This window comes from Platalea leucorodia, assembly GCF_965183815.1.
Source record: "Platalea leucorodia genome assembly, chromosome: 7".
Taxonomy (NCBI): domain Eukaryota; kingdom Metazoa; phylum Chordata; class Aves; order Pelecaniformes; family Threskiornithidae; genus Platalea; species Platalea leucorodia.
The window spans coordinates 60,577,171-60,604,802 of record NC_138829.1 but is presented as its reverse complement, the minus strand read 5'-3'; the positions used below and the strand labels follow the sequence as shown (position 1 = coordinate 60,604,802).

Here is a 27,632-nt window from a genome sequence, read left to right as displayed (position 1 = left end):
AGGGTACTTAAGCTTCACTTTTTGCTGTTGAGTCTTAAATTTATCTAAGTTCAAACAGATACATATCCGTTGAGGGCTCTGGAAAGATGGTCAGTAACTGTGGTGTAGAGGTGACACCAGAGGAAGAGAAATAAGGTGGTCATCTTCTATAGGAAACGAGCAGAAGCCCTTCTGAAGGGCAGAAAGCTTTTTGAGGAGGAGGAGGGAAAAATCATAAATCATTTTACAGGAATATTTTTATGCGGAACTTCATCTTATTTAAAAAACGCGAAGGAAAATGTTACTGAAGTTGGTGCAGTGATTAATCTCTGTTTACACCTACCAGAGATTTGTGCTGTTGTTGTGGGCAACTTAGTCTGTAGCTCATCTCTGGTTTTGTCTTTTTTAAATCCCAAAGTTGATGTTGCTTTTTCACCTAGTGAAAGTGATAAAATTTCATGAGTCGTGTAGGAGCAAATCTGATTTTTGTTTCCTCCCTCCCCTGTTGCTGATGATGGCTGCTTGATTTAGAAAGCATTCAGTAAAGAATCTTAGACCATGCAGCTTGTGGAGAGCACGGCTCATATTTCTCTTTCCAGTCTCAAGGGCAGAGACGCCAGGTGTGCCCTGGTGAGGACTCTCTCGCTGCGCACTCATCCTTTTCAGTGCATATCTGCTCCTGTGTGTGTCATGTGGCTTCAGCATCCTGTGCTTGTGACTGCAGAGCGTAGGAAGGAGTGGGTTCAACCAGTCAGGAATGGGAAGTGTATCGGAAATAAGAAACTAAACATCAGCCATGTGTGAGTAATGGATTGTCTGTCTCCTGCAGGGGATAAAGATACATATTCTAATGCTTTTTGATTGCAGTGTAGCCATGATACTGTAATTAACCTAATATCAGCTCTGTGTGTGCTCTGTTTATGATACTAAACTCTGTCCTGATCCTGAATTTTGTTCTGAGGTGTTGATATGCTCACAGAAAAGCTCAATGAGAAAAAAGTAAGAGGTGGGAATGGTTCTTGTTTCACTGGGGCTAGTCCAAGCAAAATACTTCACCTTTTGGCAAGAAATTGATTGGGAGTGTATTCATGAAGCTTAGAATAGAAATGTACTTGTCTGGGGTCTTCTGTGGTAGTTACCTGCCCAAGACCAAACCTTAGGCCATAGTTTTACTACTGTGCTTTGCACCTACGTATTTATGCATGCATAATATATTTTAACAACTTAATTTGTTTTTTGATAGAAAGAGAGGTGGTTTAAGTGTACAATCCACTGGGAGCTCCGTCATTCACAAAATGTAGAGTTTTCAGAAGTACAGTCAATAATGTGCTCCAGTGCAGTTTTTATTTTATAATAGCTATCTGGAGAGACAGGTGTTCCCATCTCAGCTATCTCACTGTCTAGTTTTTTTTTAAAATCCCACCTTCGTTGTCATATTACAAACACAATTAGAAGAGTAATATGTTGGAATTCTTTTATATCTCCTTGTGTATAAACCTAGCTGTGTTGATTATGTAATGCACGTACATGTTTTTTTTGTGTTTAGCTCCCTAAATAACATATAAAGGGTTGCATATGCCAATTTTATTTTAAGTTTTTAATGCAGAGGTGGAATATCATAACAGCATAATGAAGTGGTTAATAGAGAAAAAAGAAATTGATTTCCTACTTAGTATGGCATAGTTAGCTTTGCAATTTTATGACCACTAGAGGGACTGTTGCTCATACAACTCATTGCAGAAAGCAGAGTCATGCAATTCCTTTAGTATCTTTTATGAAGTTTTAAAACTTTGAATGACTGACTCTGGTTAAATCCTCTAAAGAGTAACTCTGCAAGCTGTTTCTCAAAGTGTAAAAACTTTGGGCACACAGTGCTGTTCTTCTGAGTCCACGTACTTTTTACTGAATTTCCTTACTAAATGTTCTTTTTCTTTCTTTTTTTTTAAAAGTATTTTCTGTTCTCTTGATTTATCAGTCCAGGCTTTCCTATATGATGTTGCTGGTGATTAATTTAGAATTTTTGTTTGTCAAGGAAAAAGTGTTGTGTGTCTTTATTTATGTTTGGAATAAGTTTTTGTTTTGCAACCATGGTGCCAGTGAATGTGGTAAATTACTCAGTTCTTGTATTCGCAGATGTCATTGAAATGAGTTTCTCCTTAACTGGGAGATAGTGAGCTTTGGGTAAGAGGTATGTAAACTTATAGTCAGTATGAGAAAACTTCCAAATGTACCTGTGTTTTCTTGTTTGGCTGGGGGATTTTTTTCTGTTTGTTTGAATTGCATGTTCCTGACCTGCACATTTTTCTTCTTAATTACAGAAACATGAAAGAATACAGGAAGTCCTGCATGACCACGATGAATACCTGTGCTAATTAAGTCACTCGCTGGGTACTGGGAGAACAGCAAGGTAAGGAGTCAGGCCATGCCAGCAGCATTTCTTGTAATCTGCATGACTGTATTTCAATAAAGCCTTAGTGCTTTCAGATATCAAATTCATAACGAGTCGGGCAAAGACAAATAACCCACAGGTCGAATGCAATAGGTTTACTTTTAGGTCAAAGCTTTAGCAAGGAAACATCTCTGTTTTCCTTCCTGGGGGGAAAAAAAAAGGACCAGTCCTGTGATGGTTTTCTTTTTTTTAAAAGGCAATATCTCTAATTTCAACGATCGATTCATGACCAAAGCTCAGCTTCCTGGGCTGACGCTAGGGAGGGCTTGGAGGAGGGGTGGAATGCCTCAAAAACTTAGCTGATGAAAAGGCATGCTGTTTTGTGGATGCCTCCCAGAATTGTTTAAATCTGTGTGTGTGTGTGTGTGTATGCGCGCGCGTGTATGAAAAGAGAGCGAGAGAGAGAGAGAGAGAGAGATCTCCATGACAACTGGCCTGGCCAGTCTGTGTTCTCTGCAATCATTTTAGCTGGAATCAGTGCTGCGAAAGGTCATGTGAAGGAGTTGTGGGAAGCACAGCAGGTATTAGACGCTAAACGACTGGTTTTCTGGTTGCCTCAGATAGTAAGACAGAGTTTTGTCTGGGAAATACAAATCTGAGAATGGAGTGGAAAGGGAAATGCTCCAAATTTCAGGTAACAAAAATTGCCTTTTAAATGTTACTTCCTCCTGTTTTAAAGTTTGGTGTCTTTTTTTCTTTTTTTTTTTTTTCCATGATGTTTACTGCCAGCCGAGTGTCTGAGCGAGCTTGGATTCCCTAGCTCTGGGGAATGATGTCATGCGGCAACAGTTGGATTCTATTAACCAGGGAAAGAGGAAACATCCTGCATTTTTGGGGAAAGAAAAAAAAAAAAGCTTTGGCTCTTTGTTGAATCTTGTGCAAAGGCTGCAAGAAGTGTTAAAAAAAAAAAAAGTTTCTAAGAGATTAATTCCCAGAAAATGTTATTTAGGACCTAGACAGCACCAAACTTTAAAATCACTGCAATAATTACTCCTATATGCAAGAAAATAATTATGGAAGTGTTACAGAATTCAGAAGACACTTCTTTCTTCTTGGATGATCCTGTATTCATCTTTAATGAGAAAATTAATTGCACCATAATTAAGCAGGGGATTTGGAACCTCCACACACTTGGGATCCTTTAGCAATTGTTTGGAGAATGTGCTGCTAAAGAGTTTCTTCTGGGTTGGGCTCTGTCTCAAACTGCTGCTTATGAATAGATGATGCTGGCAGCATTGTTCTTAATAAGGTTTTCAGTCCTGGGCTGTGGTTTTTCTAGCTTTAAACCAGCCTTTTTGGGAGAGGGTAGTGGGGGGAAGAAAGCAGAAAACTAATGATTTCGGCAATTTGAAAGGGTCTTTTTTTCCCCCCTGTCCTCTGAGACATTTGTTAAATGCTGTATTCAACACTCAATATTAGGGTAGCACGCATACTAATTTAAATGGAAACATACCTAATGATTAATGTACAACTGCTATGTCCTAATGAAAAGACTTAGAAAATGGATATAATCCTTGCTTGAACGTCACAAAAATACGCTGTACCGATAACCATGATGAAAAGATTAGGTCACCCCTAGGCCGTTTAAACTCCCCTCTAGCAGATGCTCCTTTCTACTTTTACGCTGCTTTGCTCCCTTCTGTGTGTTTCAGGCATGATCCAAAGTGTGCTGGAGTCCATGGGAGTTTTCCCGTCAACTTCAAAGGGCTTCAGATCAGCCTCTGCCTGAGAACTTCTCAGCCTATGTTTCAGTCTTTTGACTGTAGGACCAGGCTCTCCGCTTTCTTTCTTGAACTTTCCAAATAGAAGGTCTTTTGTGTTCCTCCAAACAATGCCAGGCGCTGCTGACTGGCTTCAGTGTGGCTGGTAACACACGCTGGAGATAATGGTGATGCTTATTTCCTCTTTCTCCTAAAATCGTCCTGGAGGGGGAAAGTGCAGTGAATGGAAATCGGATCCTTCCTTCCCACCTCCTCTCTTAGCAAATAGCTGTTGTTTATGTGTATGTGTGTGCATGTGTCTGTGTGTGCAAATTGTTCCTTGATTAAAAGGCAGTATTGGCTGTGCTTCAGGGGAGGAGTTCGAAGAAGACTTCAGGGGGAAAATGCTGGTATCGCTGTGATCTGCCAGTAGAGCACTCATGAGGGAGAAGCAGGCTGTCCTGGAGCAGGCAGTCTTTCTACAACATGCATACAGAACTGACAGCTGTCATTTACGAACTGAGGGCTGATCAGCCCAGTCTAATGATTTGTGTCCCCCTCTGGCTTACCAGAATTGACCAGCTTGGTTCTGTAAATAAAATACTGCTGTTAGTGAATATCATTTAATAACCTGGTTGGAAAAAAAATTTTTTTCATCCGTTTGATGGTTGGGAGCAGCTTAATAAGAAATCTATGTGCCATTCTTGACTAGGAATGAAATGTCTGTGGAGCTGGTGTGTTAATTTGAACCATCTCCCTCCTTAAGAAGGAATACTGAGATGATTACCCAAGTTTAAGGCTCATTTGCAGGAAAATGCTATTAGTCCCTGAAATTTCTGAGACAGAAAAAGATTATGATTTTCAAAATCAGAACCGCTGCTTTTAAGTGCTTACATTTTACAGATGGTCAGCTTGAGACTCCTGAGAGATCTCTGCAAGGTGTTGCAAATTGGGCATGCCAAAGGCCACCGTTGCTTTTTGGCATTTGTCTGTTGTATGGTGCGATGCAGTGGGAAGCCTGGTGAGTTCTCTCCTAGTGTTTCTGGCTGAGTGGCATTTCTCTTAATGGTCTGTGTTGTAGTATTTACATGTTACTTTGAAAAGTCATATAAGGCATCATTCCTATAGTCCTTTAATATAATTTCCATATGTCCTAGCATTCTGAATGGTTCCAAATGAAGTTTGCGTATCTTATATACTATGTAAACCTTACCAGTAGGAACTAAAAAAAAAATAAATCAGTAAATCATAATATATTTAAAACTACATTCATAATGATACCTCATAACTGACCTACCCTACGGTTGGGCATAAACACCAGCACATAGGCATTGGCACACTATATTTTTTTCATCCATTAAGGGGAGTAAGCAACTCAAGAAGGCTGCTGCTATACCCAGTAACATGCGTAGAGTTCTTGCAGCAGTCTGCGCAGGCGTAGCGGCTCTGCGTGCAACACATCTCCTGTGGACAGGCACTCTGTGGTCTTTAGCCCAGTGTTTGTAGCCTGCTGTAGTTGTCACTTCATAAGCGCATCCATTTCTGTATCTTGAAGCGAGTTGCTTTATGCTGTTGTCCTGACATAAATCTCGTTGATCTCATGCGTCCACCACGTTTCTGCCAGTGGCTCTATGCCCACATTCTGTCTGTGGATAGTCAGTGGCTCTGAGTTTTCCAGAGAGCTTAATGTGCTTTTTTTGATAGGATTAATTGTGTCCTGTCTCATTGCACTTAGAAAGAAAGTGAAAGGACATGGTAGAAATATTTTTTTTTGTTCTCTCTCCTTCATTATCTAACGAGTAATTTTTATATTCTGAGTTAATGTTTTAATTGCTTGTTTTATCTTGCATAAGATCATCTTTTGTGTCACTGTTCGTACTCCCTCTATCCATAGGTTGACAGCATGTTTCCCTGTTGTCTGTTGCAGTGAGTTTCAGGTTAATTGCTATGCTGACATATTTGTCTTTATTACTTGGAAATACACTGCTTAGTTTGTGAATGAGATGAGGCTATCTAGAAGCGTAGAACTGACTTTGTCTGTATCATTCAATATTTGGTTTTGCTCTTATTCCCTTCTCTAAATAACTCTAATCCCTTCGGTTTTTTTCTTCTTAGGGAAAGTCTGTGAGACACTGGAAAAACACTGTTGTCTCTCCTTCTGCTGTTGTGTTTTTTTTTTTTGTTTTTTTTTGAAGGTCGGGTGATCTTCAGAGCACCTGGTGTTACAGTTGTGGACAGATGCACCATTAAATTCTTGAACATGAGATCAGTATTCTCCATCTGTAACCTTATGCCCACAATAGATGGAATTCATTGATTGAAAACAACAGTGCTGCATATTTAGAAGCGCTGCTTATGAGGGTGCTCAAATCTTTCCTTATTTTCTGTAAGTTAATTTCAATTCCAGCAGTATGAACAACTAGTTTCACAGTTGTTTCCTCTCATGTGCTGTTTTCTGGTCATGGTGACTCTGAGTGACTTTCTAAGGTGTAAACTGTGACATGCAAAAGGATTTGTTCTGAGCAGTTCACACTGAATATGAGTGCGGCTACCTAGTAATTATGGCAAGAACCTTGAAACGATTGCACTATCATTCTGCTCTGCAGTGCAGGCTCTCATTAGCGCTAATCGGTGATCTCCCTTCTGCTTTTGCATCTTTGACCCAGTTACTTTGCTGAACTTAGCACAGTTGCTAGTGTGACACAAAGCAGACTCTTGGCACAGCCCTGATCACAGAGCAGGGAGAGATCTGGCAACCTTCACACAAATCCGTTATAATTAAGGCTTCCGGTCTGGGATTTAAACTTCTTCTTTCTCTTAAAAGCCTGAGAGGCTTTTAAAAATATTTTTCAGGCTGAAAATGAATCTACTGCTAGTAGAGGCAAAGTCCCCTGGTGGTACTAGCTGTAGGCAGACCTGGAAGAGGCAGGTGTTGCTCTTTTTCCTTTATCAGGCTTTGCAAACATGCTTCCACCCTGAGTGCTTTTTGAACAGAGACTCCTACTTGTTCCTCAGTTTCACGTGACAACAACAGAGTCCCCTAAGCAGTTTGAGGAGTGTTGCACAGTTGGCTTTCCTCCAGTGCCAGCTCTTAGTCTGAGTTCAAGCCTCACGTAGCATTAATCCTCTCTGCCCACTTGGAGCCAAACTGCTCTATGCAAGGCGCTGTTCAAAGGACTCCCATTTCCCCATCCTGTCAGAGGCAGTGCTCCCCCCTTGAACAACTTCTTCCCCCACCCTGTTGCAGTTTGACAAGAAGATGAATCGGAGGCTAAAACTTTTGCCAATGGCAAGAGCACAATTTGGCATCCCTTGTGCAGCTGGCATCCAAAGGATACAAGCCATCAAATTATCCCATGCTCCTGGTCCAGCTCAGCCTATTGGTTTATGACCAGAACATCCCTCCCCTCTTTAAAGCGTGCTTGAAAGTTAAAAGGCATCACTAAGCGTTTGCCACATTATGGACATACTGAGGACAGTTGGACAATTTTGATGGTACAAAACCTGCTCCCTGCAATGCTATTTCATGCCTCCTTGGTAGAGAGCAAAAAGCAGTTTGAGAGCTGCAGCAGCATGGAAACATTTGCAGCTGCACAATTCGCATTCCCATGTTTCAGTCTCTCACAGGCCCATGCAGTCCTTCTATTATTAGTTTTAAAAGGAGAATAGTTGACAGCTGATTAATTTGAACAGCGTATTCCAGAGAGAGCTGTTTTATGACCAAGTTGTTAAGAGTGGCAAGCCAAGAAAGCATTGACTAAAGTTACAAAGAAAAATCTCTGATGTAGAGCACAATTCTGTTTATCCAGAAGATTTGTAGGGGACAAAACCATCTTCGTACCACTCTGCTGTCAACATGTTCAAACCCGTGCTGGGGGAGGCAAGAAGCTGAACAGCTCAGCCTGTTGTGTTCATCCCCTAGCAGTTCCTGGGAGAGCTCCCTGGGGGTTTACTGGCACGTTGTTGCAGGGAGGGGGACATATCACAACTCAGTCTTCAGAAACTTGTCTAAAAAATAATTTCAAGTGACTCATTCTGGTATTGGCTTTTGGAGAAGAGTCAAGTTGGTTTCAGAGGGAAGAGTGAAAAAAAACCTGCTTTTGGACAGTGGATATGCTTTGTGTAATCAGCTGATGCTCTGGGTTAGAGCTGCTCTGCTGTGCATCAGACTGGGTTTCACCATTGCACTGACCCCATTACACTCCTGCTTGGGGCAGCAGATTGGCTTTTGGGAATGTATGAAGACCTAAGGGCAAACATCGGTTTTTCAGTGCTCTTTTATTAGCAGCAGCACATGACAGTAGTTGCAAGTCGGGTGGTATCACCCTGGGACATGCACAGGCAGCTGTCTGGCCACCCCTTTTATCTCCTGTGGAAAGCACTGCCCTCGTGTGCCACCTGTAAGCAAGACCCTGCTCCCAGCCCAGGCAGCTACACAAGCTGGTTGTACAGGGGACCCCATCAGCAGCTTATAATCTCTTCTGCACCAGGCTCAGTGGATAGTGTAATATACTGTCAAATTTGGCATTTGCATTAAGATCTGCTTTCCTCTCCTATGGAGACATTATCCAGTTTTCTGCTGAGACACATCAAGAGCTAAGGTCCCTGCTGCGTTTTATTTACTATTGGCTGACATGCATGGACAGTAGAAAACAAATGTAAACATGACTCGGTGCTTTGTACTACAATGGCACAGAATGCTTCCCGGGGATTTATGACTGTCTGGAAGAACAGGAGGTCCAAGGGGCAGCCCGAGGTCGTCAGCTGCAGCACCTTGTCAGCACATCCCCGTGCAGTTCCTGTGCCTGTGGCGCTGATGGCTCTGATAATGTGGGTGTACCTACCTAGTCTAAAAGTATGGCCCGATCCTCAGGTAGGGGAGGATGAAGCCAGTGGACTTATGCTGAAGGTTCCTGTAATTTTTTCTGGAAAATATATGCAGTTCATGTTCTGGACATGGCAGACTGATTGCAAAGTGGCCATTTATCCAGAGATTTCAGGTGTCGGTCAATGGCTGCTCCGGCCAGGCTGTGTGATGTCCTGAAATCCTGAACAAATGGCCACATTCCTCTTTCTCCACCTGAATAAAATTCCCATGTGGAAAAACAGGCTTTGTTAGGTGAAGCTCTCTTGTGCATCAGACTCTTGCTGAGTTATATCAGGTGTGTAATGTCATTTCTGGCGGTTGTGCTGCTGGTGCAATGTATGATCTTGCCCACAGTAGCAGAGCACATGGGCTTACTGTCTTCTGAGATCTGGCATCATATGTTCCCCTCCAGGACACAGTGACAGGACAGACTCCAAAGTGAACCACCACTGTTTCTGAGAAGGATTAGTTCTTGCTGCCTGTATTGGTGCCAAATGATATGCTGGCTTATGGGAAGTATTAAAATGTTTACTGTTAAAAAATGACTTGTCATGAGAAAAGGAGAAATTTGTTGCTTGCAGTGAGGGAACAGTCAGCTACTCCTGAGTCTGGGTAGAAAAGGGAGATGCTAGGAATAGGTTGGAGGAAGAGTGATGAAAAGAGCCAGCTGGTTATCTGTGAAAGAGGAAAGAAAACTTCATTAAAAGGAATTGTTCTTCTGGATGAGTGGTTGGCTTCCCGTGAGGTGGGCAGAAGAGGAGCAAAGTCAAAACCCAGACTTCTGGCACAGCATAACACTTATCATTTTAACATTGGCTTATAATCTGATTTAAAAGCAAACCAACCAGCCCATCATTGAAGACTGGGAATCCTGTAAAATATTTTTTTCAGTAACGTGGACATATGGTGTTCCCAAAACAAAACAGTCCAGGACCCTTGCGGTGGCGAGGTGATGTTGAGAACCTCCTAGGCTGTTTCACTGCTGCCCACTACTGAACAGGAGCAACAAATCTGTCAGCTTGGACAGATTGCCCTTGTGACAGTGGCTCATTAACGGTTGTCACATCAGTTATGTTTCCATGACAGCCTCAGGTCTGACAAATGTGACAAAGCTGTATTTTTATCAGCAAATCCCCCAGCAAATCCCCTGCTGGCCCTAGTCAGGAAAGCATATGGCTAAGAAGAGTAAATTATTCTTCCTGCTCTTTGTTACTGACCGATTCTGCTCTTTGTATGTGAACCAGCCATCTAGGACTAGTTGCATTCCTCTATAATTTGCAGTACGTCCTGTATGGGGCTGAGCCAGTGATGAATTAATACCCTTTTCCAGTTGTTAAGAAGTTTTATTCATAGTTTCAGTGACCAAGGAAACTGTCAAGGTCAGATTGAAGTTTTGGGGGAATGGAGCAGAAGCACCGGTGTTCTGGCTATTACAGGGCAGGCTTGGGGAACCTTGAATCACACTGGCTTTTTTGCAGAAGGGTTATGGAGATTCAGATAGATATGTTGGCCAGGGTTGAACCTGTGGGGTAAGCAGTCAGACTTGTTCTGTTGCAGTTATTTTTTAAAAGAAAAAAAAAAGCAGGAGCATTTTATTTATATTCAACTAATATCTCCCTTTGAAATTCCTCATTGAACACTACAAGATGAAGCAATCTGCAACTGTTTGTTATCTGTAGGTTATCTAGTAATATGTTGTATGCCAAATGACACTCATACATAAAATGAGGGGAAAAAAGGATAAAATTATAGACATGCAGAGATCTCTTTCCATCATGAATGTATCAATCTTGAAATCTAGCAAGATCTGTAATGTAAGTATTTGCCCCTCTTATGCAGGGATGATGATAGAAGGGAAATACTAGTTGAATAAATTAGATAATATGTCATAAATAAGAAAATGAGGAGGGCTCCAGAGCTTTGTGAAGTATAACTTGATTGCCCTTTCCTGAATAGAATCAGATCTGCTTACAAGCATTCAGTCCATCTCTGCAGGGAATTGCAAACAGGATGCAGCTTTGCTAATATTGGCAGGTAATGCAGTTTTTTTTTTTTTAACTGAAGTGATAGACCCCAGGGCTCTGTATCAGAAGGTCATGAGGTTGAATCCTGGTGCTACGCACCGCTCTTGTGCAGTTCAGCTGATAGCTCGCTGTGTGCGCATACAATGTGTGTATGAATTACTGCTCACCTCAGCTATCTGGTTTAGCAGACTCCAAGTAGTAAAACTCTCACCAGAACATTTTATCTCCAAACCAGGTAGAAGCTTTTGTTTGGGAGATCCTAACTTTACCCAAGAGAGGTTTCCAAGAGAGTAAAGGCAAATCTACTTAGTTCAAGACTATGTTCTGGGACTGACTGTCTCATTTGACTGCAGCAAGCCTGTGCACAGGCAGTATTGAGTAACTCCCTGGCTTGAGATTTCCAGTGTTTCCTACAGATATTTCCTATCTCCTCCGAGATGGGAAATGGTGATGCTTCAGCTGCTCACTAGCACACTGTTGTTTATAGTGCCGCAGTTGTGTCATTCCAAGCTCTAAGCTAATGACTTTGACTGAAGCACACGTAAGTGAATATATTTATTTTAAAACAATGAGTAACAAATCTTATTTATGCGGTTACAGCTATAGATTAAGTCAATGCTTTTTCGAGTGTTGTTGGAAATTCTAGACAAAGCTGCCACGTGAAACGTGAATCCTATTTTATAGCTCGTGTCTGCTAGGTGCGGAGCGGGAAACCGAATAAAAAGAAATCAGGATATACCTCAGAAAGACAAAGTTTGTTCTGTACTAATGGCAAATGTCTGATCTCCACAGGAGCAATGGCAGAGAGAGGGAACAGATCATCTTTATGACTCATCAAGCATAGTCAGTAGGAGAATGAAAGACAAGGGATGGAAATGTGTTTGTTCTCAAAGAATGTCATGTACCTCAGCATAGCTGGGTGTTTTGTGAGGGAATACCTTTTGTTTTGAATTTTTAAGCAAAAGCAAATCCTTACTTTGAGAAAGAGGGAAAAGACTTACTAAGAAGGGGAAGGCGATGCTTAATGAATGAAGTATTTCTCTGCAAGTTTTGAGATTCTATTGTGTCTGTGGCATTGAAAGCAGAAGAGGCATCATTTGAGGATAGCCTATCAAAAGGAGTTGACAACAATTTTGTACTGCGTGAACTTTGCGGGTAGCCTGACTGACATCAACATGACTATTTCCAGAACTTCAGTCAGACTTCAGGGGGGAGCCAGTCACCAGAGCACGGACAGACCCAGATATAGTGAGCCTTGCAAGGGGAACCTTCGCTGTGAGGTGAAGGGCAGCTGGTGGCGGTGGTATGCAGCATTACCAATTATATTGTGTATTCTTTTTCAAAACTACAGCAAAATGAAGTGTTAGTTGTCTCATGAAGTTTACTGCAAAGCCTTCTTCCTCTCCTAGTAACAATCAGTCCCAGCAAGTTAACTCTTCCATTGCACCTTTCTGAGATGCAGTGATGGTGTAAGAAACTATGTGAAAACATCATAGCAAACTCAGGTTGCCATAATGTTTTCAGAGAAACTACTTAAGCGAGACTAACATTTTGTTCTTTCTTTGTATAGCGTTCACTATGCTAAGTCCTAATCTGTGGCGAAGTTTGAGGTAGTGGGTGTAATAATAACTGGGTTAATAAAAATCAGACCTGATAAACATCACTGTTGAATTGAGTACAATACTGCCTTTTTCTAGCTGTAGGTCTCCAGAAGATACACACATTTTGATTTTGAAGAGCCATTAGTTATCTTTTGGTTAAAGGGAAGGGAGAATGAGCCAATGCATATCCATTTGCTCATTACTTTCTCCCAATCCCATCACAAATCTGTGGCTAAAAATGCAGTACTTACAAAATTTCTCCATCCTGTATCTCAATAGGAAGTTTGCCTTTCTGTTGTGTTTCTGTAGCCAGCACATTCCTGCAGGCAGTGCAGGCGGGGAAGTGGAAAACCAGCTTCTTAGAACTGTGAAAAAGTGCTTTGTCTCTTAGCTATCTCTATCCTAGTTTGGAATTTTTATTCTGCCTTTAAAATCTTCTCCCCGAAAATGAGTTTGAAGCCCAGGCAGTATTTCTATATAAGTGACTGAGTCATCTTCCTTGGGAATTGAGGGATCACTGTCGCCTGGAGTTATGGTCTTAATGACTAAGATGAACAGATAGTTAGGAATTTGTTGTAAATTTAATTATACCATTCATTATTGTTTCTTTTGAGTGTAGTCATAAAAGGAGAAAACAGCTGTCATTATTCTAAGACAGGTTTTCTTTGTATTGATGTAGTAGCAGCCAAACCAAAAACGGTGGGACTCAAAAATAATAAGAGGGAGAATTAATATTCAGGCTGTTGTAGTGCTAGGTCTCTTAGTCCCTGTAGTAACACATTCTGCAGTAGCCAGAGAACAGCCTAAATGCGATGACCCAGTTTGGAGGCAAAATCATTCTTCAAATTCACAAATGCCCTCTAAAGACACACAGGATCAGTTTTCTGATGTATTTGAGCACTTAATTGCACAAGGAAATTTTAAAATTATAAGAAGCAGTTTGAAGTTCCATTGAAATAAAAATTAATTTGGTTTGTCAATGAATGTGGCAATTCCACTAAACAGTCAGATTAGTGCTTTTGGGGTCCGAGGCCAATGTTCTCAAAAGCCCTGAGGTCCCACTGACTTCATGAAATGTTGAAGTCCTGAGTGCTCTCAAAGCAGAACTCAAATCCTGTAAGCATCTTTGCACTGTGTTCCTGTGCGCATACTCTGTGTTCCCCTGTGGGCTAAAATACTATATTTTCAAACTGTTTCTAAAGTCATTGGTCAAACAGAAATTGTATTTACTTTTTTCAGATAGAAAAGTTTATTTTCAGGTCAGCAAATACGTAGCCATTTCACTAGGTGAGAAATGTAAGCAGTTTGCATTTTAGATGGAAAGAGAAATTGAAACCAAGTTGTCTGTCTGAGCTGTGCAGAAGCTGGCTCAGCAAAGGCAAAGTGGATCCATTTGGGAGTCATGGGGCTTTGAGCAGCATTCCTTCACAGTTGTGAAACTGAAGAGCAGTGAGAAGAAAACAATAAGAGATGAAAAAAAAAAAAGTGAAGAAAGCAAAAGGGTAAGGGGGGAGCATCTGCACCATACAAATTAAGAGGGATGTTCAGTAGAATGACAATTGAGAGAGATTTTCTCTTTCCCTATCATCAAAACCTTCCAATTAATACACTTTTTGAAGCAGTTCGTGTTTTTACAGTTAAATTTTAATTTTCTTCTACTTAAACAAAGCTAGGTGGATCACATAGGCTTGGGGAAGAGTGGCTGGAAAACTACCTGGCAGAAAAGGACCTGGGGGTGTTGGCTGACAGCTGGCTCTATATACGCTGGCAGTGTGCCCAGGTGGCCAAGGCGGCCAGTAGCATCCTGGCTTGTATCAGAACTAATGTGGCCAGCAGGACCAGGGAAGCGATCGTCCCCCTGTACTCGGCACTGATGAGGCCGCACCTCGAATACTGTGTTCGGTTTTGGGCCCCTCACTACAAGAAGGACATTGAGGGGCTGCAGCGTGTCCAGAGAAGGGCAATGAAGCTGGAGGAGGGTGTGGAGCACAAGTCTTACGAGGAGCGGCTCAGGGAGCTGGGGTTGTTTAGCCTGGAGAAAAGGAGGCTGAGGGGGAGACCTTATTGCTCTCTACAGCTACCTGAAAGGAGGGTGTAGTGAGGTGGGTGTTGGTCTCTTTTCCCAAACAGCAAGTGATAGGATGAGAGGAAATGGCCTCAAGTTGTGCCAGGAGAGGTTTAGACTGGATATGAGGAAAAAATTCTTCACTGAAAAGGTTATCGAGCACTGGACCAGGCTGCCCAGGGAAGTGGTTGAGTCCCCATCCCTGGAGGTATTTAAAAGCTGTGTAGATGTGGCACTTAGGGACATGGTTTAGTGGTGGACTTGGCAGTGCTAGGTTAACAGTTGGACCTGATGATATTAAAGGTGTTTTCCAACCTAAATGATTCTATGATTCTCTATATTTGCAGTTTCATATCTGAGACTATATTAATAATCCTAGATATTTAGGTAAAAGTAAATGTGACAAATACCTTTGTGAAGGAGTTAACTTACTCCTAGATTAGATCTGTGATGTACGCAAAGCAGCAGATCAGGTCTCAGAAAACTGTGTCTGAGTAGGTGACTATACAGATTTTTCTTCCTTTCTCCCTAGATAAAAAGGAGTATATCCAAAGGGGTTGTGCAGGATATTGTATTCAGTTCTCCTCTCAATCTGAAAGCTGTTAATGGGTGGGAAAGAAGTCGTCTGCACTTCCAAATGTGGGAAAGATATGAGGACAAATGCCCTGAAGGGTAAGAGGTGTGTAAAGCTGTGAAGAAATAAGGAAAGGAAAGGCTTTAAAAATAATTGAATAATTAGATCTCATTCAAGTGGTGATTCACAGAACTTGGTCTTGGCTGTCTTTGGACAGGAACTTTGGAAGAAGCAGTAGCCAAGAAGTGAATGAAATTGCACCACGGTTCTTTTGGCGTATTGCCTTCCAAAATAGATGGTGAAGCTTCTTCTGATGGAGCTATAGCTGCTGGGCTAAAAATATTTCTTACCTTAGTCACAAACAAAGCCACTCAAAGCTGAGTTTAAAAAAAGATATTCTACAGCAACTGTAGTCAAAGCAGGGTTCGTTCTAAGTTGTCATCCATCCTGTAAAACAATTGCCTAGTGTCAGTCAAAGAGAGTTTGAAGACTTGAAGGGATCTAGGCTGATTTGCTGTACATGTTATTAGGTGACCAAGTAGATAAAACGTAAGAATGCTATGCAAAGGAGACGTGGTGGTGGTTTTACACTCGGCAAAACACATGCTTTTAACTTATCAAATGGAAAGCTTTTTATTGGCCTGTGAAAGTTTGGTTAATAGTTAACAAATTAATAAATTTTACTGTAGAAGAATTCTGTACCTGGTGGCTGTCATAACTTCCTTTGGCTTCATTTAAAGGTTTATGTTAACTTAAGTCTAGTTTCTACTTCTCTGGATACTGTGGGAATCTGATTTGTGGTGTGGTATGAGTATATTCTGATCAAGGTAGAGATTTCTAGTGCAATAAACTTCAGGAGAAAAATGAATGTTTAGAAATGACATGTTAAATCACAGATTGGATTGCTGGATTTCGTCCTTGGGCTGAAGGAGTATGTTACGAATTTGAAAGGGTTTGTGCCTTCCCCCCCCCCCTTCCCCCCTCCAAAGGTGGAAATTGTGCTAGGCCAGGAGTTGATGGGGGGTTTGTTGTAGTTATTTAAATGGCTTTTAGTTTGTGGTATCCTGGCATCAGATGTTTCTCTCATCTTGCTGTATGCAGAGAACTATTGATGAAAATTTTGTCAGCTCTGTTGCAGTTTTTGGTCTGGTCTTTTTACGAGCGAAATGTTTTAAGACACTGTGGAAAACTGGAGACAAATGCTGCAAAAAGCAGTGAGCCGATAGATTGAAATTGATCATACTGACCAGTGTTACTGGATCCCAATTTCCCTTTAATTTGAACATCAGAGGGTAGTGACTCCATAAAGAGCTTAGGGAGGCTCCTAAGACGGCTCTGAAAATTTAATTGGTGTAAATAACCCTGTACCTTTTGTGGCACATCTCAGCTGCAGAATATGCAATGAATGGGAAGCACTGGTTATTTATTTTGGGGTTTGAAGTTGTCAGGGAGCATTACCATGATATTACACAGGAGTAATACAGCTAGCCTGATGTATAGACAATCTAGTGGTGAGTTAGAGGCAGAGCTGAACTAAGTACATTTGAGATCCCACTTACGTTGTTACTAACGGAAGGACCTTTCTGATGCCTTTCCAGCTTAAACAGTTGGAGCTGTGTGTACGCAGTAGGTTTTCTTTTCTTGTAGTCATGTGGTACATAACTGGACTTGCTTCTTTGTGTCTCCGGGCAGTTGGATTCTGCTGCATTTTCCCTTTATGGATGATCCTGGTTGAGAAGTCTGCTAATCTCCATTGGACTTGACAGGGAAAAATATTAAGGATATGATTTTGAAACTGAAAAGTGTAGCACTATAATAAATTGTGGCTCTCTGGTTGAACATGAGGATAAAATTCATTCCAGACTCTGTGTTCAAATGGAACAGTTTATGAATGGAAGCACAGCCCCTGGATTGTATTTCAGCATTAGTCTCTGGTTTGGAATTGTGCTATTTCCAACATAGACGCAGATACGTATTTTATAAGCTTTCATTCTTCCACTGATCAGATTGTTCAAATATAAAATCTCTTGCGCTGGAGACAGCTGTGGAGTATATGCCATAGGAAAAGCATTTTATTTTTTAAAAGAAACAGGTTAGTAACTGTTGTCTGCAGTTTACGTATTGAAAATAGCCTTGTATTTGGCTGAAGGAGAACTGGCTAATGCTCAGAGGCATTACAATTGTATTTCTGCTTTGCCTCCATTTCTCACTATCCATGTCTTGTTTTACGGTCATCACCTGTGCATCAGCTCTGTCACCCGTCAGATGGGGATAAGTCTGCTAGACGGCATCACAACCGTGTACGTTGCTTACTATCATTTGATACAATCCATTGTTTAGATGAAATCACCTAGCTGTAGTGAATGTGAATTAGTATTGGTTATATTCAGGTGGACAAGCTGGAAGACAATGATATTGTAGTTGTCAAAGAAACAAACAAATTAAAAGAAAACATGCTTAAGCAGCATGTATTAAGAAATTAGGAGTCTTGGACTGAAGTCTATAAACTTTCTAGCCCCTGCTGCAGAGAAACAGCAGCTGAGAAATAGATGCTTAAAGATGAAGAAGGAGCCAAAACCTCCTGTCAGTTAACATACTGTGGTTTCACCCACTGCTTAAAACTGTTTAGTTTTAAACCTCTCAGATGGATTATGTTATAATGTTGACAGAAACAAAAATGAGATGCAAAAAGAAAAGAAAAGCTTAGGCAAAAAGTTTGAGGTGTGATTTTACATCTGTTAATTGGAAACTTAAATTTTTTTATTTATTCTTTCTCATTGTGATATTTAAAGATGCTGAGCTCCTGTAATTTTGGCTGAGAAAAGGTAAATTCTATTTTAAGGCTATATTTATGTCTGTATTCATTCTTGCTGGTTTTGCTAGGTCATAGTTTTAAAGCATAGAAATGTCAGGTTTTTTTTTTCTTCGAGGTAATAAAAAAAGTATTGTCTAAGTAACAATGTGTAGAGTTTGGAATAAAAGCTGAGACATGGGCAAGATTTTCAAAAGCAGCAGTTTGAGTTGCACCTGAGAGAAATGGAAGGATAGGGACAATACAAGCAGCTAATTTTGACCAGTTTGCTACCAGTGTCTTTATGCATATTGGGCAAGCAGAGGTAAATGACTGCTTGTATATTGGACTCTGTTGAAGTGTGCTGGCCTACTTCTGCAGAGAATTTCCTGTCTTCCTGTTGTTCTGAAAGAGGTGGTGGTGTCCATCCCAGCAAAAATCTAGGAGTGAAGTGTTTCATCCTGTCTCACCAACTGAATTCAATTTACCTATACTGAAATCAGCTTGAGTTTAGTCTGCATTCAGTCCAGGCAGCTGGAAACAGAAATTGCCTCTTTGATTTTCAGTTAATACTAAGCTTATAAGCACAGATTATGATATTGTTGAGCAAGATTCTTCAGAAAATGCTAATTAATTGTGGTCCGTGCATCATCTTTGTAGCAAAATAGGAGAAAAATACTGCTAGTATTACAGGGCCCACATGTTTATTGATGTCTAGGAATTTCTTCATCACTTAACTAACAAGAGAGAGTTTTGATTTTACTTTGGTTTTACTAATTAATAAGGAGATGTAGGAGCTTTGGTCAAATAGAATGCTCAAGCAGTCTTTTAAAACATCAACTACTCTTACTTTTAAAACAAAAGGGAATAATTAAAAATGGCTCTGTAACAAGGTTTCTTATTTCAAAGAGCAAATTGTGATAGAGCCGTAGCAACTAGTTAGTAGCATGAGCGGGGATGAATTGGATGAAGTACGCCTGGAATTTCCTGAAGTTAGGGACTCTAGAGCCACCAGAAATCAGTATCTCAGGAAGGGAGTCCCAGGGAATAGCCACAAAGAAGAAACGGGAAAAGTCTACAACAAAAGGAGAGAAAAACTCACGGGGAATTAAAGGTGTATTTTTGAGGTCAAGAAGCATAAATACAGAGTGAGGACTGCCAGAGGAGAAGTTGGATTAGACACTGCTAAGGATATTAAACCAAAAAAAAGTAGGTTTTGCCCAAAAAATTATGAAATCAGAAGTAGGAAAGAGGCATGGGATAGGTCGGATAGTTAACATGAGGAGAATGGGTTAGTGACTAGTGATTGTACAGGATACACAGAAACTAAACTATGCCTTGCCTCCATTCCCAAGGGAGTGAAAGGGGGTGATGAATAATGTCAGCCTGGTGGATAAGATTGACCATGGAAACAAAGAAGAAATATTAGAATAAAAGGCATGTGAAAACAGCTGGTCCAGCAACAAACCTTTAAGGGCAGGACATCTACCATGTGCTTTGAAATTGCAAATATAGTATCTGTGTTGCAGGAGAGGAGAAATGTGGGCCAGTGATTCTGATCATGATAAACCAAACTTGGAACGAAAGGTTATGTGGAGTCTTGGAGTTTAAAAGGTAGATTGTGCTGACTAATCTGATAGTGCCCTCTGATAGCCCTGTTCCAGAGGCAGGAAAGTGGCAGATTTGTTCTCTTTGGACTTCTGCTTGATAGCAGAACCACAGTGGAAACTACTAAGCAAGAGAAATTTGGAATCAGTAGAGCAACTAGGAAGTGACTTGATAAGGATGAAAAGATAAGGCTAGTGTTGAGAGAACAATATCATGTTGTAGGGAGGTTATTAATGAACTGCCACGTGAGCATCTTGAGACTGGTTTTGTCCATTATCTCCATTAAAACATTTATTCAAAGGAATATGCTAGTTAAATTTGCTCCTCCTCCACAGCTGAGTTGGTGATTTTTCAGACTGAAGTAACTGAAATGGCATGGCAGTGCCATCACCTGAAGATGAGGACAAGAACCTGGGTGTGCTGATTAGTGACAAAATGCAGCAAAAATGGCAAACCTGATCTAATGTGCCTATTTTTGGTGGAGAGGCACAGAGGAGGCTGCCGCTGGCATGCTGTGGGTGATTCTGGTCATCCACGTTCAAACAGATCATGTTTAACCTGGAGCAAGCACAGAGAATAGCTGTCAGGATACTCAACATCATGGAGGACCAAAAAATGAACAGAGGAGTGGAGCTTTGCAAAAACAAAGCAAAATGAAGGCTGGGAGGATCTTTGGTATCTGTTTATGAATGAACTGAGGAAAAAAAGAGGGACAAGAATCAGCAGACAAGCAAATGGCAATTTAGACTGAAAACAATGTTGTTGCAAGAACTAGGAACTATCTGAAGCGGCAGATGGAGCTAGGATTGCTGCACTGACATCTTTTGGATTCCTTACTTTCTTTGTAGAAGGGTTAGTTACACCTTTCCCTTTCAACTGATGATTAGGATTTTAAATCTTGTTTGTTTTCTGCTTTAGTTCAGGTTCCCTTAATACCCTTCACTGGTAAGGAGGTGTGCAGGCAGCAAAGCGGGAAAGAGTGTTGCAAGTTTTTTACTGAAGCTTTGAAAATTGTTACACAGTTGAGATAAATTATGAGAACCAACATGCTTGTGAATTGTTCTCAAGAATGTTCTTCTAAAACAGCGGTTAGGAATCTGGGTCAAATCCATTCGTTAAGTGGTGTTTTAAAATTCTTCTATTGCCAAAGCATTAGTTTAAATAGTTATTTGTCCATACATTTCTATTTTTGGTTTCTTAATGGAAGTACCAATGTAGATCTCTTTTTATGCTTTTCTGTCCATAAACCATAACTTGACTATTTTCCAAACAAAATTTTTCATCATAGAGTAGCTTCTTCTGAAACTAGTTCTTAAGGGTCTGTTCACTGTCTGAGAAAGGAGATGTGGGGGTGTTTTTGTTTTTTATAGTGCCCAAAGAGAACTTTAGTTTTCACCCCCCCCAACCCTAACAAACCCCAGACCCCATGTTTTGCCCATGTTCTAAGGGATTGCTGGGTACTTTGGTGAGAACAACAATAAGAAGCAACTGAGACCAAATGTGTTGATTAACTTGCAAAGAGATCTGTACAGAAAGCAGGAGCTTCTTTTAGATTCAGTCAGTGTAAAATTGTTTCTGTCACGTCCTTTGGACTATAAACCTGATGAACTGCCTATCTGTCTGTCTGCTGCACCCATACAAAGCAGGCATGCTGATGTTTCTACAGCCATACCTACTTCATTCATAACTTATGCTTAGGAAGACCCTACCTCACCTCCCCTGACTCCTCACGTCTGTGCAGAACCTTTCATCTCCCCACAGCCCTGAACAAGGGCATATAATAAAATACCACTTGTTGGCTAAGACAAAGACTCAAATTACTTGGCCAGTCCGAACAGGGCCTTTGGATCCCTTTGTTCAAAGTCAACATTTCTTTTCCCCTCCCCAATTCCTGGCATTGTTTTTTTTAGCTTGTAGAACTCACTGGTGCTATTTAAAGTAAGCCTTAGAAATAAGATTCAGACTAAAATACAGTGGGCCCTTGGCCTTAAGTCCAGGTGCCTGCACTCCCTTTGATGCCTAGTGGAAGCTATAGGGGCCCTTAATCATTCAGACAAAACTGTTAATTTCAGGAATAAAAGTACTTCAGGATACAACCTGTTGGCACAAACAGTATACTTTGTGAGAATGTTACTGTCAAATAGACAGGTGTTGAAACAGTGCACCTTTCCTACTTGCAACCTACTATTGTTCACAGAAAAATGAATAGGAATGCTGCTTTCAATTGCAAGCGTACTGAACAAGCAGATTAAAATGCTTGATTTTTGAATAAGCTGATTTCACTGAGCTTTTGGGTTGACGGCTTTATCAGTAGGGACAATTCTCTAGATCAAAAAGCAAGTAGTTCCCAACTCTCTGGGCATGATGTTTTTCTATAATCCTGGCCATGTCCTTTCCCCATCTTCATGTCTGTGTAGTGATTGATTTCTGAAACATGAACCTGTAATCTTAAACTCAGTAACTGATTAAGAAGCAAAGTGCCCTCTGTACAGCCCATTTATAGACAAGAGTATTTCTAATTTAGTTTCTGTTTTTCCTTAGATGGTTGAGTTTCCAGGTGACTGGACAAGTCAGGCAGTAGTAATAACAGAAGATGGAGGTTTGCAGTACGTAGTGCTAGATAAAATAACAATCAAAAGTTGATAAACTTCTTGGGTTTATGTGAAACAAGTAAAATTCTTGACTAAATTAGAACTGAGTAAACACTTTTTATGTTGGTTTACCCTTGACCTTACCACGGAATTTTTCAGATATTACTGTGTTAAATCTTCTGTATGATCCATTGAGATCAAAGCAATCTTATTGTCTAACAGCACAATGAATAACGGGGCTTGGTTGTAGCAGGGTAGCTTTGAAAGAAAAGATTTAGCTGGCAAATAGATTTTATTTTTTCCACAAGAAAAAGAAAAGTTTTTATTGAAATAGATGTGCTTGTCCTTAGCATAGGGTAAAGCACCTTGTTGACAGTGTTTTGAAAGATTTCTGTAATACATTAAAGAGGCTACTAAGGTGTTTCCTTGTGTGGAATTTTGGCTCTGTGTTTTCTGTCTGTTTTCATTGAGCATTCACTTGTGGAGTTACTCTGAAAAGACGCTGTATTGAATGACATACTCCTGAAGTCTCCCTCTTGTTTCTTGTAAGAAGTGTGATTCCTTCTTGATGTCTGAAAGTCTCATTCTGTGAGGCAGGAGTGAAAAATATCTTTTGAAAAATGTGAAGCTCAGCGAATGCTCCCTTGAAGATGCCTATGCACGTATGCCCTAGGCTGACTGCCTAGCTTAATGCTTTTGCATTGAATGAATTCCCGCATTAAAGCAGGTAATGTCCAGTTTGTATCAGCTGTGTTGAGGGTGATTCACCTTTTCAAAAGCATCTAAATGATTCACACAGTTGCATGCTCTTGACTTTCAATGGTACTTTGGTTTCTGAGTACAAAACCCATAGCTGGGTGTGGGAATGAGGCTTCTGTTAAGTGTTTCTGAGAATTGTATGAAGGTAGTGTTTGGTACTTGCCTGGAGCAGTGGTGTCTGATGGAAGTCTGTTTTCTTTCAGCAGAAGAACAGATGTTATGCACCAAATCAAATGAGCGGGGAGGAGATAAAAGCAGGAGCAGTGAGAGGTTGGAACAAGTAGAAGCCTGGCTCTGCTTCACCTGTAGGCAGATACATGCCCGTATGCGTTCCCTTGATGCCAAGCTGCTGTACTTACCTCTGGGATGTTCAGTTGCCCATGCTGTAGTTCCTCCGTGGAAGGCTCATTTGGTGCTTTGCTAAAATGCCTTTGAATAGTCTTATGTGCACCCCAACATGTTAAAGTCTTCTGAGTAGTTTGTGTTTCCTTTTGGAGAACATCTCTACGTCGGCACAGATATACTATACCTCTCACATAGCACTGAAAATGAATGTTCATTCTAGCACTTGTATAGTGCTGTTAAGTACACAAAATGCAGAAGAAACTACTCTCTCTTCCCTAAAAATTATGTGTAGGGAAAGGATGAACTGATTAATCTCAGCACAGTAAACCAGAAAATGCTGGATACATCATTGTGCATTAAATCTTCTTTAGTTACAGATTTGTGTTGTACTGTCATGTAAGAGTGTAGCCATAGTTAGGATCTGAAAGAACTCGCTGTCAACAGTCTGTTCATTTTCAGCTATGTTATTCATAAGATTCATTCCTCCCTCCAGCTGTTTCCACAAATTGAAAGACTTTATTTCAGTTTGTAAATGCTATTTCCCCATTGTTCATGCCCACAGCTATTTTCCATGCCCAAATATCCATCCCCCAAGAAAAGAAATCCCAACCCTATAAAAGAAGGGAGTGGAGTGATCCTTTGAGGAGAAAGTCCAAAATGGCACAGTATTGGAGTTGCCATCTGCAAAGCTTCAACAGCTGGTATTTCTCTGTTGTGTATCTGTGGCTGGGTGGGAATATTGGGCACAGAGCAGAATATGAGTGGGGTGTGGTTCAATTACCAAAGGGTTCTCATTTTTTGTGTTGTGGCTCCAGTTTTCTCATTAAAACTGGAAGGGACAAACCTTGCTTCTGTGAGAACTGAGTGGAACAGTTGCTTGACATTTTGGTGGTACAGCTACAGTATGAGGAGAATTTGTCACTCACAGAAACTCCAAGTGTATTGTCTTTTTAATAGGAATACTGGTCAAATGGTTAAGAAAATACAGATGTCTGGAACAGCAGAGATAATACCTTGAAACAGTGCCATGAAATTAACTGCAGTTTGAAAAAAAAGCCCTCAAACTTCAAACCATCTTCATACATGTATTTTCTTTAGAGCCCCACCTGCAGTATAGCTGTGGTGAAGATTCAGCTAAATTGAATTTTGGTTTTTCACGCCCTTAGACTTCCTTGGATCAGAAAAAGGATCCTTAGCATGACTCTTGCATCTAAAACATAGGATAAACAGAACCCCTTGTATATGGATGTCCCACTGTGCATTCTTCCTTCAGGTTAAACAGGAGAAGGTTTGTCTGGTGAAAATGAGGTAGGTGTTCAGATTGTCACAGATGTTAGGCGCACACCAGAAAAGAGATAGTTACTTCATCAGGAAACTGCAGGAATTTGTGCTCTGTAGGAACCTCTGAATCCTGGTGCACTTATAACACCTATAAATTTCAAGGCAAATTATAAGTTAAAATACCCCATCTCCAAATCATCACATGAGTAGGTAGTCACAAAAGATATTTGAAGAGTATTCATGATCTCATAAATCATTAGCTTTTGGAGTCACAAAGGCATTTATTTTGTTCTAGCAGGATGAAATTTGCTATTAGTCAGCTTTTGCCCTCTGTGTGCTAGGCACAGGTACGATTCTATCTGCCTCTGTAATACAGATCACTGTCCCGGCATCATAAAAAGTTTCACAGGTATTTACCTACCTTTTGGAGGACGAGGACTGAGTTTTGAATGAACTGTGGCCAAGTTTGTGGTATCAACTGGAAACCATGTGGAATTTGGTAATGCAGACTTCATGCCAGATAAAACTGATTCATTTCTGTCTTGAATGTTTAGATCTATTTGTTAATCAAACCCAGGAAAAAATATATTCACATGAAGTTGAACCTGAAGAGTTTTTGCGTAATAGATTTTATAAGGCCTGTGAGGCTTATTTGTTTTATGATGACAGAATTTTTAGTAGGAAACCATAATTTATACTGTGTGTGTATACTTTATTCTAGCTAAATTACTTGCTGGAAGACAAGTTTTGTGAAATTTATTAACAAATTGTGTGTGAAGTATTATGCATATATAACTGCATAACTGCACAAACCTATGTATCTATAATTTGTCTATTTGTAGATGCACGTTTTCAATTCTCTGCTTACTGGTATTGGAAAGATCAGTGTGCATACAACTGAACTGAAGGAGGAACAATGAAGGAGTAGGAGACAGGAGGGAAGTGTGGGATACGATTTCATTTCTGATATCATCCTCTATGAACGCTAGTAAAGAAGCATCTGAAACTAGAGTTTAGCTGACAACTGCATAAGCATAAAATCTATGAAAGCAGAGTAGAATTCAGGTTTGCCCTTTTGCTAAGTGAACTATGTGTTATGATTGATCATAACAAAATTGTTTTGTCATTTTTGTTTGTTGATGTACAGCACACACATTTTGTTTGTGTTGGGAGTAGACAGGTGTAATTCTGAAGGTCAGGTTGATGCAGAGTTACTTTTCTATGGTAATCACACTTTAAAAGAGACGATAAAAATATTCTTGTATAGGGAGCAGATCCAAACTAGACCTCTGCTGCATTCAGCTTAAATCCATAAGGAAGAAGAAAAGGAAGATGAATGCCAGCTTTGGTGACAGGGTGTACAACACTACCATTTGAAAGTTTGCTCAAATGTGGACTCCCATGAGATGGGGAAAGTTTGAGTCAAACTTTGCTGTAGGCTCATTCAGTTTTGGAGTGAGAGAACACATGTGTTCAGGTAATAGTTTTTACACCCTGGCCTTGTCTTGAAGAAGGTATTTCCATATGGGTGCTATACTGAATTTGCCCTGCTGCGTGTGGAATGCTCTCTGCTTGGCAAGAGGCCAAAACATTCACTGCAAGGGAGAAGGGGCTGAAATTGTATCTGATCTGAGTGTTAATCTATGTCCCTCAGGCTTATCCTGTGGCCATTTCTGTGTTGCAAAGGCAATGCTGGATATGCCTTCTCAATGAGATCATTGCAAAATCAAATCGCTATTAAATTATATTTTACTCACAGTTTTGAATTGAGTTAAAGTAGGAACACCAGTGCTAAAACTTTGGGTAGAAATGCTGGTGCCGGAGTGACACTCCAAATGCTGCCTGGATAAAATTAATCATTTCACACAGATATTTCAAGTTCATGTTACATGTTTTAATATTGTTAAACATAAGCGATAGCATGTTATGGCACCGCAGCCAATCTGAAAACAAGAAAGAGAACCCTATTCCTGAACACACTGGCTACTTGTTCTTTCTGGACACATCCAGCTGAATGGAAGGGAGTGGGATCACGCTTTCTTCTTGATGTGTTTTTGAGGCTGCATACTCTCATGCCCTCCGTGGCAGTACAGCTGTTAAGACATGCAACGCAAGCAGAGAAGCGGGATTTGGGAGGTCTGAATCACCCATGCAAGATGCAGAGTGGGAGCAGTCTGGACGAGGCTGTGTGATGGGGTCTCGGTTGCAGGGCTCAGGGGCGGGGTGCTTGTCTGACTGCTGCTGTGCGTCTTGGTCGTCTCCAACGAGAGGATGAAACGGTTAAGTCTGTAACGCGGCTCTGCATCAGGTTTACTCCTGCTCTGCAGACTGTGAAGGAAGATTGTTCCCTCAGCAGAACTCACCAGTACAGTGGGTCTATTCAAGCCTGCATCTGGGAAGATAGTTAGTGCCTTCATTTATGAAATTCCTATCATAGAAGTGTAAGTTCTTTGGAATAGCGGCTGGTCTCTTGAGAGGTCTCTAACATGTCATGTACACAACAGTATGTAAATCACTTTCATAAAAGAGGAGAAGCTCTTTCAAATCATCAGATACCACCTCACAGCCTGGAAAGGTTTAAAAGATATTTGATATCGTTCATGGTTTGTTTGTGGGTTTGTTTTTGTTTTGCCTCTGTGTAAAACACCCTCGCTCCCTTCTACCACTCTGAATGCAGCATGCATGGGAACAGAGCTAGCATGTCTGTGGCCGCTGCCCAGCTTCCTTGCTCTGCTGGGAACGGCTGTTGCTCCAGGAAGGCTCAACAGAAACCCTCTGTTGGCAGGAGCCACAGTCCACAGTGGTTAGGTGGCTGCAATTGGCTTGGGTGGGTGGGTGTTTCGCTGCCTCCTACTACAAGGAATGTTAAAACAGGTTTAAGTGTTTCCAGTTGTTTCGCTGTCTAGTGGTTGGAGGTCTGATGAAAGGAGATTTATAACACTTACGCTTGTGGTAGCTTGTCGAAACTTTCCTTTCATGCAGATGACAAAGGTCAGTG

The 27,632-nt window shown here is 40.8% G+C and overlaps 1 protein-coding gene across 1 annotated transcript in view; it reads left to right on the top strand.

The window, feature by feature from the left end:
• The first annotated feature begins 2,933 nt into the window (after nucleotides 1-2,933).
• The window catches only part of DENND2B (DENN domain containing 2B), a 146,153-nt gene continuing 121,454 nt past the window's right edge, over nucleotides 2,934-27,632 (top strand). Inside the window, exon 1 of the mRNA XM_082317029.1 lies at nucleotides 2,934-3,062. The gene's annotated coding sequence lies outside the window, so the exon portion shown is untranslated. The remainder of the gene's footprint in view (nucleotides 3,063-27,632) is intronic.